The sequence below is a fragment of the Leptinotarsa decemlineata genome, unplaced genomic scaffold (genome assembly GCF_025532065.1).
Source record: "Leptinotarsa decemlineata unplaced genomic scaffold, Ldec_3_MD MMD2_P_RNA_scaffold_5, whole genome shotgun sequence".
NCBI lineage: Eukaryota > Metazoa > Arthropoda > Insecta > Coleoptera > Chrysomelidae > Leptinotarsa > Leptinotarsa decemlineata.
In genome coordinates, this window is record NW_027412532.1 from 1,555,833 (window position 1) to 1,571,180 (window position 15,348).

General features: G+C 33.9%; 1 protein-coding gene and 5 non-coding genes across 6 annotated transcripts in view; 3 read left to right on the forward strand and 3 right to left on the reverse strand.

Annotated features, from left to right (window-relative positions):
- The window catches only part of LOC111502964 (FERM and PDZ domain-containing protein 2), a 90,886-nt gene that overhangs the window by 58,365 nt on the left and 17,173 nt on the right, over positions 1–15,348 (reverse strand). The window lies entirely within an intron of this gene.
- On the forward strand, positions 619–690 carry TRNAQ-CUG (transfer RNA glutamine (anticodon CUG)). The gene has a single exon. It is a non-coding gene; the product is annotated as a tRNA-Gln (tRNA).
- TRNAQ-UUG (transfer RNA glutamine (anticodon UUG)) lies at positions 1,893–1,964 on the forward strand. The gene has a single exon. It is a non-coding gene; the product is annotated as a tRNA-Gln (tRNA).
- TRNAQ-UUG (transfer RNA glutamine (anticodon UUG)) lies at positions 3,456–3,527 on the forward strand. Its single transcript has one exon. It is a non-coding gene; the product is annotated as a tRNA-Gln (tRNA).
- Positions 4,127–4,208, reverse strand: TRNAL-AAG (transfer RNA leucine (anticodon AAG)). The gene has a single exon. It is a non-coding gene; the product is annotated as a tRNA-Leu (tRNA).
- On the reverse strand, positions 5,062–5,134 carry TRNAV-AAC (transfer RNA valine (anticodon AAC)). Its single transcript has one exon. It is a non-coding gene; the product is annotated as a tRNA-Val (tRNA).

The window sequence follows — 15,348 nt, forward strand, 5'->3', positions numbered from 1 at the left end:
AGACGGTGAAAAAGCATATCACTTCTTTTCTATTAAAAAGTTTCACTGGATTTGCAATGTTTATATGTACAGTTGGAACGATAAAAGCATGCACATGCGACTTTATGGGGACTATTTGATGGTTTGATAGAAAAATCTTACGATAAGAAAACCATGGAAACACATTCATTTCAAAATGTTGAAACGGTTCATGAAATATTGGAAAAAATTTTATTTTCATTTTGTACTTCCCAAGGGCTGTAATTTTTTTGTGTGCACATTTGCATTAAGGTGAGTTATAATAAAGTTATTTTTCACCCCAGAATGTTTCAATTTATGACTTACCTTTTTATTACACCCTTTATAATAATCTTCCAACACGAATACCCAGATTAGCCGGATATAACAATTGTTTTCATTTTACTTTGTGCTATTATTACGTAGGTAGGTATAGAAAAAATAATTATTCAAATCAATGCAGGGCTCAATAGATTATTTGATTTTTTATCTACATTGAAACTTTGTTGAAAAATAAAGAAACACGAGAACTAGCCACTCAGAGATAAAGACGATGAAATGTTCAACCCTGGGGTAGCTACCCTATACGCCCTCTTAGGCCATTTCATCAATAGTTTTCAAGGTTCCATGGTGTAATGGTTAGCACTCTGGACTCTGAATCCAGCGATCCGAGTTCAAATCTCGGTGGGACCTGCCTTTTTTTTTACATTGAAATCTCCAAAAGAAATATACATATGATGTCTAGAGACATGAGGATATGAAACTTTTTTAGCTGATCGCTTTGTTACTTGAATAATTTGATTGCAGATGTTTCACATAAATTGCAATTGCGCTTATGCATTATATACAGGGTGACCTTCAATTGGGTCCGAACGTGATTTTTTCAGTTATGATTTAATGAAAAAATATATACTCACTCACAAATAACCAAAAAAATATATTAATCATTTTGAATTTTGTCTATTTAGACAGGCTGATCCAGAATATAACATGAATTAATTTTCAAAAAGTAGACTATATTTCAAAACTAATTCTGCCGTTCTATTTGAACTGATGTAATAAATATAGTTTAAAAAACTAAAAAACACGCTTTTAAAGAACATCAAACTGAAAAGTTAAAAATATTTTTTTTCAAATAAGCATAAAACAATAACGAACGAAAAATACTAATATTCTTGTGAACAAGCGCTTGCTTGATATACAAAAAATATGGCACAAAGCGCCTACGCTTTTTTCACAATAATACTATTATTTTTGGTTCGTTATTGTTTCAAGCTTATTTAAAAAAGTATTTTTAACTTTTTAGTTCGATGTTCTTCAAAAGCGTGTTTTTTAGTTTTTTAAACTATATTTATCTTTCATTTTTTAGTTTCGTATGCTATAAAAGCGTGTTTTTTAGTATTTTTAAACTATATTAATTTTATCTAAACTTTGGGATCAATCAGCCGTATATTGTTTAGAAAAATGATGATTGATATTTTCGTACAGCGCCATCTGCCCGCGAATAGATCAAGCAATAATGTCGGCAAGACCCTAAACAGAAGAATTTTATGTATTCGTGGATTCATGATAAGCCACTCCCGATAAAAAATATTTTCATCTTGTATTATTTCTACAGGGTGACTCAGAAAATGGGCTTCCATATCCCATTTTGTGAATCTTGCAAAGTCAAACTAGAATTTTTGATACCATCGATATAAGATAGGTAGTTGATTTTCTGAATGTCATCGTTATCGCTGAGGACTAGGACTATGCATGCAAGTCTTAAAAATTCAGAAAACATCTGCAGTTGCGATATAAATATCACGATACGGAAATGATGAGATGAACAGGTGAAAGTAAGCTTGCTCGAAATGATGTGTAGCTTTTTGTTGTGAGGCTATTTTTATTTTCGAGGTTCCATGGTGTAATGGTTAGCACTCTGGACTTTGAATCCAGCGATCCGAGTTCAAATCTCGGTGGAACCTAATTTTTTGGCATTCCACTGAGCTGTATAGAAAAATTCAATTCTGAGGATAGTAAATTTTTTAGGAGTTCACATCGACCACTCATTGAACTGGCAATTTCATGTCGACAACGTGAGTAAAAGACTTAATAGCAGTTTCTATGCTTTAATGCAGCTTAAAAAAATACTGAGTGAAGAACAACTGCTAGATGTTTACTATGCTCTTGTGAATTCTGTTCTATCTTATAAGAGAGACGCAACAAATATTAACAGGCTCTTTGTTGCTCAGAAACGAATAATTCGTATGCTTCACAATCTACGTCATCCTGATTCATATAGACCTGTTTTCAAGCAAAGGAGGATATTAACAGTACCTTCTCTCTATATTTCTAACTGTCTGCTCTTTGTGAAAAAGCGCGAACTATTCAACAATTAATATCATGTCCAGCATTACTTATTTCAACTATGTACATGTATAAACACTTTTGCTTGTTTATTTTAAACACGCACTCTCATGCGTTAAATTTATGCATTTTTTAATACTGTTGCACTAATGTTTATATACATTTCATGTTTTTTACCATTAACGACTCCTATATCATTGTGAAGTGTTAATTTTAAGTATATTAAAGATATTGTATTGTATACGTATTTTTTCCGTTAATCACAAATCTGAAGTGAAACTCATGGCTCCGGTCTACTTTGAGAGAATCTGCTACTCAAAGAAATCAACTACAACGGAAATGTACTTATGGTAATGAAAATCCATGAAACGACATATTATTTTCACAACAGCAAGCAGCGGACATACGATAACAATTTTCTATAACTACCATTCCGGACTTAATATTTTCTCATTATTTTTCATGGATTATCATTACAGCAGCATTTATCTTGTTACTAAAAATATATATGAAATCAATTCTCGACACCCACCAATCACGAAAAGTTTCTCATTTTTCCAAGAACGTAACAATCGATTCTTCAGTATTAATAATAATCAAAACATTCGTGAAAATAAGGGCCTGTGTATTCCCCATTGTTTTAAAAACATAGCTCGGTTTAATAATTTCCTAACTGCATAATTAGGTCTTAGAAAAGAGTACCTGGTTACTCACATCATTAAAAAAATAATATAGGAGGTACTGTGTAGAGAAAAGAAATAGAAATAATGAAATAAAAAAAATATTCATGAACCTCAAAAACCGGATAGAAAATTCTTACAGAAAAAAATTACTTGAGAATCTGAACGGTACCACTTGAAATTGATCCTGAAAATTGCAATGACTGTAGTAGATTTTCAGTTCTTTATTTCTTCTCCGAAATAAAATTAAGCACTGCGTTCCGCATAATCAGGAGATGATTTTTATGTATTGAGGAAAATAGTTATTGAAAATCCACTCAATGTACTTTATGTGGAGAACAAATACTAAAATGAATACGTCGAAATATAAAAGCTTAAAAATTCAAATTTTTCTACGTAATAAAGAGTTTTTGAATCTTCCTCTGTATCGGTTCCATGGTGTAATGGTTAGCACTCTGGACTTTGAATCCAGCGATCCGAGTTCAAATCTCGGTGGAACCTATTTTTTTTTAATAGTATATTTTCAAATTTAGGTGTATAAACCTGATTTTTGTAAGACTTTAGTAAGACGTTTTTCTGTAGGAGTAACTGTTTTTTACTGTTTTTCTGGGTTTTCAACCTTCCAAAATATGTACACTAAACAAAGCTATATCAATATTATGGATTGAAAATCAAGAAACATTCTTAATTCTTGAAAATTCTGCCACAATGAAAATTCAATAATGGTAAATTGTAAGTAATGGTAAAATATAAGTAACAATTTGTTCAATTGATATAAAAATAACCCAAATATTTAGGATTTCATGTACACTTTATTGTGAAAACTTTACTTGAGAGTTTAGAAAGCCACAACATGTGTTTCACTATACAATAGCATCATCAGGCGTGTTCAATAAATACTTGTTTTCGGAATTCAGCGTAAATATCACAATAAACTGTTCAAAAAAAGAGTTTAATGGATTTTCATCAAATACCAAATGTTCATTGATATAAGAAATAAACATTTTAAATGTTAGAATATTTCTGCTCGACTCCATGTGGTGAAGGAAAATAGGTGAACGTAGTTTTTAATATTTGCTGATTTTCCAAAAAAAAAAAGCTGGCAGCGGTGGGATTCGAACCCACGCCTCCGAAGAGACTGGTGCCTTAAACCAGCGCCTTAGACCGCTCGGCCACGCTACCTTGTATTAGAATTTCCTAAGATGTTCATCAGCAATGAAAAACGGTTTGAAATATAATAATATATTAGCACTTTGTGTATTCCTAGATCTTGCAAAGGCCTTCGATACTGTTAGTCACAAACAATTGTTGGATGAACTAGAAGACATAGGAATACGTGGCAAGACCTTAATTTTATTTCGAAGTTATCTTCAAGGTAGAACGCACGTTACTAATGTGAATGGGGTAATAAGTAATCAAGCATATGTTAATTATGGGGTTCCACAAGGCACTATATTAGGCCCTATATTGTTTTCAGTGTATATAAATGACATACTGAATATTCAATGTGAAGGAAAATTTTTCAGTTATGCTGATGATATTGTCATACTGTATAACGCGCATAATCGGACTGACCTCAATAGTACAACCGAAATCGAACTTAGGAAAATATTCAATATAATGTGTCACAAATTGCTTATAATTAATTTCGATAAAACTGTCTTCATACCCTTTTGTTGTTACAAAAATAATTTTCCATGTTATGATGAAATCGAAGTTCGAATAAGCGAAAGTGAAATAAAAGTAATAAAAAAAACTAACCATATCAAATATCTTGGTGTCATCATAGATTCACACTTAAAATGGAATTACCATGCCAACGCCCTGACAAACGTACTTAAATACTTGAAAACTATTCAATGTATATCCCATCTGAAATTAGTTTATTACGGTGTGGTACAATCGCGCCTACAATATGCAATTCTAGGATGGGGTGGTATTGCTTTTTGTCATTTAAACAAAGTTGAAGTACTTCAAAAAAAAATAAGCTTTTCAAGCAATATTATTAAAAATATTGAAAGCAATAAAAAGAAATTGTTTCCGCCCGGGATCGAACCGGGGACCTTCCGCGTGTTAGGCGGATGTGATAACCACTACACCACGGAAACTTGAGGACCAACACAAACAAGTTTCAACCTACGCTATCTCTATTATCGAGGGGCTCAAAAGGCGAAACATATTGGCAAGTCACACAACCATTGGACTAGGGAAAGGTTTCGATGTCAAATAATTGTCCGTAAAATACTTTCGAATTTATGGATCATCGAATAACTTCTTTGGAAAACTTGTAGCAAGAGTTGAAACGGAAAACAGGTTACAAAAACTACAAAACCTGTCGATGCGTATCATTTTGTCATGTAGGAGACGCACTCCCTTAAAACTATTGTTGGACCCTTTAGGATGGTGAGCAATTAAAGATTATCTGTTATACCAGACACTTATTTTCATTTTTAAAATCAAAACAGGACGGGCACCTAAATACTTAATTGATAAAATACGTTACAATTTTGAACTGCACCAATACCCAAACAGATCAAGAAATTGCTTTCACTTACCTCTAGTAAGGACAAAGACTTTCAAAATGTTGTCTTTGTTTGTAAAAGGACTCAAAGCTTTCAATGATTTAATCCCAGAATCAAAAGATATAGGTAGATTCTATTGACCTTGTTAAAAAGTTATTAAAAAAATATATGATGGAAAAACGTAATGAGACTCGACGTTTTCTTTTATAAACACACAGTAACTTCTAGTTTAGAAACTTTTTATATATATTTTACTTTTTCTATATGACGACATTAATTTTATTTTTTATATTTTTCATGTATTCGCAATATTTTATGCTAATATATTTGAGACGAGATGTAAATTAGTAATTAAAAATTTTGTATGTATGTGTGTATATGTATGTATATATATTTTATTGTTTTATGACAATCTACAAGTGACAACAAATCAATTTTATTTTTAGATTTTATAAGTCTGTCATATTCTTTTGGACCTAGTTTAATTTGTCCAGGAACTGTTTGCCTTCCGTCACAGCCAACTATTCTCCCGAGTTATGCTGGGATGATTGGCAACACCGCACAGTCATCATTATATACATATTAAACTAGGGCTGATGAAACAATTTGTAAAGGCCCTAGACAAAAATCGTCCTTGTTTTGAATACTTGTCCAGCAAATTCCCTTCACTTAGTAAAGAAAAATTGAAAGCCGGAATATTTGATGGGATTTAGTGGAAGAAATGCTCAACAATTTTAACAAACACGGTTGTCATATGAGTATTAAAATTCATTACCTCAACAACCACTTAGACCGTTTCCTAGAAAATCTTGGTGACCTTAGTTGTCGTATTGTCTGAAAACGATATGATGGAGCAAATCTGGTGGCATTTTTGGATTCAGCAGACCCAAATTACCTAGAAACAGTAAAAAAAATTCCGGCAGTAAAGTGTGTGTTTACCAGTGTAATCATTTCTTTCACATGAAAAGCACTAGGATCCCGAATTTGCTCTCTATTACATTGTTTTATACGAATATCCCTTCTCTAATGAAAATAGTGCATATGAATAAAGGTAACACTTGATATGAAATCATTTTAGCCATAGACGTTTACAGACTATCTGAGATAAAAGATATCTTCAACAGTTATTACCCCTAAAATAAGTTCACCACCGAAGTCGAAAATGAGGAATATTGAGCTCCCTTTCATTATACCAAGTTCATCGGAACTCCTCTTGATTTTCTACATATGCGAAACTTTCAGTTCTGGCAGATTTTCTGATTATAGTCGAACCACAAACAGTTAATGATAATTAATTAGGTCTAACAGATGAAGACACGAGTTGTCAATATTTACAGTTCCTCTTTTCATAAATATAATCTCAATATTTTATTTCAGTTGTTTATTAATAATTCCTACCCGGAACCTCTACTTAAAAATATATTATAATTCATGTTACTTACTCATTTGATAGACAAAAAAACGCATTTTCTTTCTACAATTTTTTGTCTACAATTTCAATCTATCGACATTATTTTATTTTCTTTGACATACACTGTTTGCTTCCTAACATTCTGTATAGGGCCAACCTCGGTAACAATAAAAAAAACCTTCAAATGTCATAATATGCACATCCAAATAACGTCATAGTTTTGTTCATAACAAGAAAAATACGTTCCTCTTCAGTTAACAAATATGACTAATTTTAAGTTTTTTTATAATTGATGCGTGTCCTATGTAGATCGATTTTCCCTGTCTTATATCTACCCCCGACCCCGACCCCGACCTCCTTTCAATTATCACCCTAAACACTCGGGTTCTCCTCATCAATCACCTTCAGATGATATTGAACAATTTGCTTTCATTCGCACAGGCCGCCTACTTGATGCGGGTTGGTTGGTTTTCAGGTTATAATTGAAAGATGTTAGAGGGATTCGGTCTTCAATTGAAACAAAAACCGTCTCACGGGGTTTCGCCATTCCCCGAGTAGTTTTGGTCGACCACCTTTACGAGAAGATAATTTGGACGAGTTGGAAATTCATTTGATTTCCGTGGAAATCGAGGGAAGTAGCCTATAGTATAACAATTTTCAATTGAAGGTAACTCACATACAATTCAACTGAGAGCTAACGGCAACAGTGTTAAATTTTAGAACTGAATTCTTTCTATTGTAAATAATTGAAAAGTAAGATGATTCCATAAAATTTGACCCCCGTAACAAGATAGCTTCTGCATATCGATAGAATGTACGAGCGAATATGTGAACCAGTTCGTTAAATACTTTAAAATATCGGTAAACTGATCAACACTTCGTAGGTCTATTTTATCTGCGTCCTTAAAATGCCATAACTAGTCATTCGATTTCTTCATTATCAAGCGTCCTTATCTGCATAGGCGTAGTGTGTTCTGTTTTTTGTGAAGGTGACTTGATTTTGTATTCATTAAATATATTTTATTAAATTTATTGAATAGACTGTTATATTTATTAACTTTAAAATATAAGATAGAGTTGGCCGATACTTGTTTTTCAAAATGCATTATTATAGATTTTTATCACATTCACACTTCATTGTGAGACAATTAGTTGACCTAGTCATTAAACTCTGGTATAAATGTTCGTTAAACTCGGGTATAACTGTCATTAATTAGTTCCTAGAATATTATTAGTTTCTATTATTGCTCACCAAAATAAACCACCAGCGAACGAACAACAAGTATGCACTGGTCCCATTTCTGGTGAGAAGAATGTTTTGATCAAAATATTGAAGGGTTGATTGCAGTTGATTGAAGCGCGCGTCAATCGGTCGACTCAATCGTTTGATCAAGCAGATTGATCGTTTAGGGCCACCTTTAGGATGACACTTGAAAAACATAGGACTGTACAACGGAAACCTCAACTGTAGGCAATGGTATGGTCTCACTGTTGATAAAAATATGTTTTACCAATCAAAGTTCGTTTCTTTTCAGTTAGTTATGTTACTGGCAAGTATTAACTCGTCTCGAGTGTTTTCTATGAAATAACTCATGATAAATTCCAGTCACTGATTGACTCGCTTCTTTTCTTTGTAGCAGAATGGGAGCCAAACGAATAGGGTCGATTTTATAACCTTGAATAATACGTATATTATGGAAAATTGTCAAATGATTTCTAAGGCGACGGCTGCGAGGAAATCAACGGAGGCAGGGTATTGTTTGAAGTAACGAATAGCGACCATTGAAAACAATTACTTACCGCCCCACGGAGTCTTGAATCAGAGGCGTAGATAAAATATCACTTGGGGGGCTTCATAAAATAAATGTAACAGTGTTATGAACGACACTGTTGCTGCCAAACTTTTTATAAAAAGTCAAATTGAATTTTGCGAAGAATGATACTGAAGATCAGAAACGGTAATGCCCACTTTGCTTTGAGGTCTCAAAGAAATAAGCTGATCAATATTTTCACAGGCAGCTAAGCTGCAATTGGGGCACTGACGAATCAAAAAGTGGCATCGAAAAACCGAGTAGTCGTGGATAGCTGCTTCAATCACTTCATTATGCCTACTGTGGGAAGACGAGTAAATTTTTAGTAGCTGTATGTCATGACAAAAAACGAACAGATCAGTTTTTCAACGATATAAATAGAGCGGTTTTTGTGATATCGTCTGTTCTCACACAATTGTGTTTTGTACGTACAATTGGCATTTGATCACTGTACCAGACGTTGTGAAGAGCTGCTTTAATGCCTAGAGAGGATAGATGAGAAAATTTTCAATAGCTCAGCAAATTTCATGGGGGCGAATAGAGGTGGTTTGTTGTCTGGCATGGAATCAAGATGGCCATACTACAGATACAGGACATGTCAGAAATACGACCCCACACCAAGATCATCAAGATCATGCGAACATTCTATCGCCGGAACTTGGTGATGGAAGAGATACTATATTTTCTATGGAAATGCATTGCACCACTCTATCAGAATTATGGTATGTGGGAGGGGGGTTACTTTGGGGTTCATCAGATCACCGTGTGGTCAAACTACGAGTTCTGACATATCCACCCCACTTTTCCAACAAGATAATGTGCCATCTCAATAGGCCAGAATTACGTTGGCTCATTTTGAAGACAATCAATTCGATTTGTTTCCCATCCAAATATCCTAATTCAAAAGTAAAACTTATAATTTTATTTTGTATCACAAGAACTTCAATACTTTGTAGCCCTGCTTCAACAGAAACTATTTTGTGATATGTGGGAGTAGGCTAAGACATAACATATGGTGCGTTAGTCATTTAGTGTCGTAATTGTTTTCAATACGTTGCAAAGGTGGACAACAAAGATGACAGATTTTTCTAGCACCTCCACATGTTATTTTTTGATATCTTAACTGTAAGAAAATGATATAACCCGCCACTGCTCATTCAATTTCCATTCATATTTAAAGCTTCAGCTACATTCTGCATTTTTATCACGTTCATCCTCATTTCAACTGACCTACAAAAGTTTAAACGGAAACTACACAATCCCTATTCGTGTTACTGTCTTACTAATTTGATAGACAAGATTAAGCGAGAGAATTAATTACTTCCATTGCCCCCTTAAGAAACGCCCGTGCTCCGAACCGATAATTCTCAAGTTAATTTATTTTGAAAACAAACAATGGCGGAGCAATACAGAATTTAATTAATTTTGCTGTCGATAGTTCTTTCATTAAACGATTTTATTTTCCGAAGTAACTCGGAGCCATCGAAAGAAATAAATTAATTTTTAATTTAATTAGCGATGAATCTTAAGCATCGATTAAATTTTACGAAAGAAAATATGATTCATTTGATAGTATAAAAACTGGAAAAAACTTTTGTTCACCGACGGGTTGTGTGCTATAAGCAAAGTGACCGTTAGATCCACATTTTTTTACTACAGATACAGGTGTAGGATTTGATTTTCAAAACTACACAAAAAATTTAAAAAAATGATAAAAATCTTTATTGGAATCTATAGAACGATCAATATTTTTTAATGTGTGAAGATGTTTTCGAAGTCCAATTTTGGCACACTCTCTGTAATATATCGACCGGTATTTCACGTATAAATGCTTCAATATTGACTTTCAAAGCGTAGTCGTTGCTGGTTCATCCTTGTAGTCATGAGCCTCAACATGACTCCACATAAAATAATCCAAAGGCGTTAAATCACACGATCTAGGCGGCCAATTGACAGGCCCCAAACGTGAAAGGCGGCTCTTAATTGGGCCATTGTTTCGCATGTCGTGTGGCATGTGACACCGTTTTGTTGAAACCACATGTCAGGCATGTCCAATTCTTCCATTTTGGGCAACAAAAAGACGTCAATCATCACACGGTAACGCTCTCCATTAATAGTAACGTTCCGGCCATTGTCGTCTTTGAAGAAGTACGGCTCGATGATGCCACCGACCCATATAATCTACACCAAACAGTGACTTTTTCGGAATGCATCGACTAGCCACAAGCATTGCAGCAATGCTGCACTCCAGATGCGGCAATTTTGCTTGTTAACGTATCCCCATTCAACCAGAAATGAGCCTTGTAGCTGAACACAATTTTTCGATAAAAATGTGGATCTTCCTCCGACTTTGCCAACGCCCACCAAATGTTAGACATTGTGGTAGGACGTGTGGCTTCAAATCTTGCACCAGCTGTACCTTATAAGGTTTTTGCACCCAAATCCTTTCGCAAAATTTTCCACGTAGTGGAGTAACAGAGGCCCAATTGCTGCGAACAGCGACGAATCGACATTTCTCAGTCATGACGAACACTGGCGATTACAGCCGCAATATTTTCTTCGGTCCTCAGTCTACGAATGCGTGTTGGTGATTTAATGTCCAATAATGTAAATTGGGTTCGAAATTCAGTCACAAGTTTTTGAATTGCTCCCTCAGTAGGCCGATGAAACTGTCCATAAATTGGAAGAAGTGCACGATCCACTTTCTTCACCGAGCATGAATTTTAATAATGAAATTCAATGATTTGCAAGCGTTGTTTATTCGTAAGTCGATTCATGGTTAAATGACCAAAATGAACAAGTTTGACAATGACACAAGACACGATTCACGCGTGATCTGTCAAAAACATTGTTGCCAAAAAGATATCAGTAAAAAAAATTACTCATTGTATTGGTAAATATTCACAAACATATTTAATTTGTTGAAATATAATTTTCACCTGGTAATGAAATTGGTGAAGGTCGATCTCAGTAGGAAACCCCTACTAATTCGTTAATTCACACAGAGTAATTTACGATTTGGGCAAGTTGTGTTAACAAACAGTTCAAAAATTAAAAACAATATAGTTGAACAAAAAAAGTTGTAATTTTTTTGCAAATATCTTAAGGGCTATTGCAGATATTCGAAATGTGAAAAATTGACGGTGAAAATACGTTAAAAAATATTAATATAAATAATATCAATTAGATAGTTGGTGGATAGTTGAATAAACAATAATGACCCGGCAATTTTTCTTACATAGCTGAATTTGTTTTTACAGTAGCTCCAAAAATCGATAAAAAAACTACATGAATTATTTCTAGGGAATTTCTGGGGCAGCAAATAAGAACTAACTCATTGTAAGTATGTGTCAGAACACTAACGCTAACAATAATACAACTAATAATGTTCCCTTATCCCGTTAGTCCATGTATAACTATCACAAACAAACTGGATGATTTGCCCATTGGAGTGCATGTCACATATAACAGTTCGTGTTTTCTCTAAATTTTTTAATGACTAATCGCGTGCTGTTGCACGGCCGTGGTGGATTCAAATTACGGAGCGATCCAACCTTCAGTTGTAAATGATTACATATAAAATTTCATAAATGTCAGTTGAGTCGTTTCTGAGGAGTATGGCAACTAACTCTGTGACACGAGTAATTTTCAAAATGTTTCCATTGCAATCTGGGTTTCGCAAAAAACACGGAACACAGACTGCCCTGTTGAAAGTAATCGACGATCTTGCGAGATTCAGAGATCAATCAAAAGTCACCATTTTAGCATTGCTTGATCAAAGTAAAGCTTTCGAGTTAGGTAATTTCGATTTACTTATCAGCAAGCTCAAATTCATTAGGATTCGATGCCATTTCTCTTACATGGATGACCAGCTATCTCACAGGCCGATCACAGAGGATCAAACTGGATGATTACTCATGGACATCCCGAAAAGAAACAACTTCAGGTGTACCCCAGGAAAGTATTTTAGGACCCTTGATGTTTTCAGTGTCAAGTACATCTATACGCAGATGATATACAGTCATATTTGTCTTCTCATAACACCGATACAGAAAGTTGCGTGGCCAATATAAACACAGATTTGCACAAAACATTCCTGTACTCGGAGAATCATGGACTGAAAATCAATCCAAATAAAACTTTGGCCTTATGCATAGGGTCTCAAAGACAAATTGTAGAAACTCAGTGTAACTTTAGGCTCACTCTCGATAACGCAGACATTGACTGGGTAGACAGCGCTAAAAATCTTGTAGTAACCATAGATAGCTCTTTGTCTGTCCATGAACATGTGACAAACATTTTCAAAGTATCATTCCTCAAACTCAAATCGCTATATAAATTCAAGTATCAGTTATCATTAGAAATGAAACAACGATCTTCACTTGCTACCGTCCAACCCGTGTTAGGAATCACACGTTAAAAGGTAAGACCTCGTTAATCCTTAGCTCGCACAAGTTTCGACTTCTGAGGGTTGTCGTTCGTAAAGGTGCGACAGCTGGTTAACGGAAAAACAGATTTTTTTTTAAACAGAAATCATAATATTCATCAATTTAAGAAAGAAATAAAATCACAGATGTTTGCTGCTCAGTGCTAATTTAGAAATTTAAAATTCAATGTATGATAGTGCAATGACATTATTAAATTGACCAAAATAATGTTGAGAATATTAAGATTCATTAGCAACTATATGATCTATTATTTTTTTTCGCTTCTCTGTCGTTGTTATGATAGAAAATAAATATTTTATAATCATTTTCTTACACTCACTGTATAATTTTTGGAGGGGGTGGAAGATAGCCTTTGGCTAACCCTTTTCCTTTTATGTATAATAGTATATTATGCAACGATCATGTAATGATGGTTATTAAGACACGAAACGAGCCGAAGGCGAGTTTTGTATGGTATATGCGAGTGTATTAATAACCATTACATGAGAGTTGCATACGCTATTTTTTCTAAACCCGATAAATAATGAAAAACTATAAATATTATATTCGTATTGAACACATTTACAGTAATTAACTCATATTTTTTTAAAAAAACACAAACTTAATGGTATTATCATGGATATATAAAAACTATGAAGATTCTCATTATATTTATATTGAATATAACAACTGTAATTAATCTGATCTTTTAAAAATATTGGAGTCGATGGTATTCCTTCTATATCGCTGTTTTCAGAAATTTTGATAATATAGGTAGGTAATATGAAAGCTGATTTTGACAAATAAAGCAATTAGTTACTTAGGTTAGAATCTAGGACAAACAAAGAAACAGGATTCTTGATTGAAAAATTATGGGTTTCTATTGGTTGATAATCTGTATATGAAAAATCTGTATCATAATGGATATCATTATGAAACGGATTATGGTCATATAAGTGTATTGTTAGAGTACGGGTGTAGAAAATTGTATTTTTATACATAATAAACGATATTATTATTATTATTATAATCTTTCGAATTCAAAAATTTGTATATGCAATTTATTCTTCCACTATATCCCAGCAAAAAGGCATTTGTAAGGTGGATCCCGTAAATACCACATCACTCAAACTGTCAAAGATATATGTTCGGGAAATAGGGAAAGACACGGAAGCAAAACGGAGGAATTCATCAGAAGAGTTTCCACATTATTTACAGGAATACATACAGTTTACATCGCGCTTAGAATTCCCACCGATTTATTCGTGTTCGGTATGTTGAAAATGGATGCCGCCGATTTTGAGATAAATTTAGCGAATTACAAGGGTTTATTCAAAGACGTCAGACGGAACCTCGTTAATAGTTTGTTGGTACGGTGTATTTGCTCCCGCGTCTCATTTGGTTGGCTTTAAACGCATGAAATATGGACTACTATTTTACAGCTACTTGGAACTTCCAGATACGAACACACATTATAGAACGAATTTGTTCAGATGGGACGGTGAATTAAAGGCATTGGAAATTCATAAAAGAAAGCACCTACATTGTGGAAAAACCTAAGAAGATTGCAGTGAGTTAAAATAGGTCACAAAAGCGTGCATAGGGAAGATGAAATAAAATATGAACTATACAGTGTGTAACAACGAAAACTTAACAGAGCCGTTTTTGAATATAAAAAGTAAGATTTTTAAAAAAAGCTCGGACACGTCGATTTCTAATTGAAGGGGGTCACCTTTCAGACTAATCAGATTTTTTGTAGTACGCACCCCCTCGGAGGGGTGCGTCCGACGACCCTTATTTAGATAGGGAAAGTAGGTCGAGTGGCACCTTGTTTTAAAGGTCTTTCGAATACCTTTACATCTCTGTTAAAATGAGATTTTTGTAACGATTACTTTTCGAGATAATTTGAAGATTTAAAGGTATTTTTATCGAGTTCAACTGTTTTTAAAATAAATCAAATTGTTTTTAAGGTACAATTTACGTTCAGAACTTTAATAAAAAAATTAATTTTTGCTTTTTATGACAACCTGCTGATACTTGTCCATTTGATTTCGTGAAAAAGTAAGAATTATTTGTTTATTACGAGGAGATTTTTTCGGGGGATGAGGTTGGTTATCACCCTTAAATTTTAAGTAAATTGAGTGTCACCTC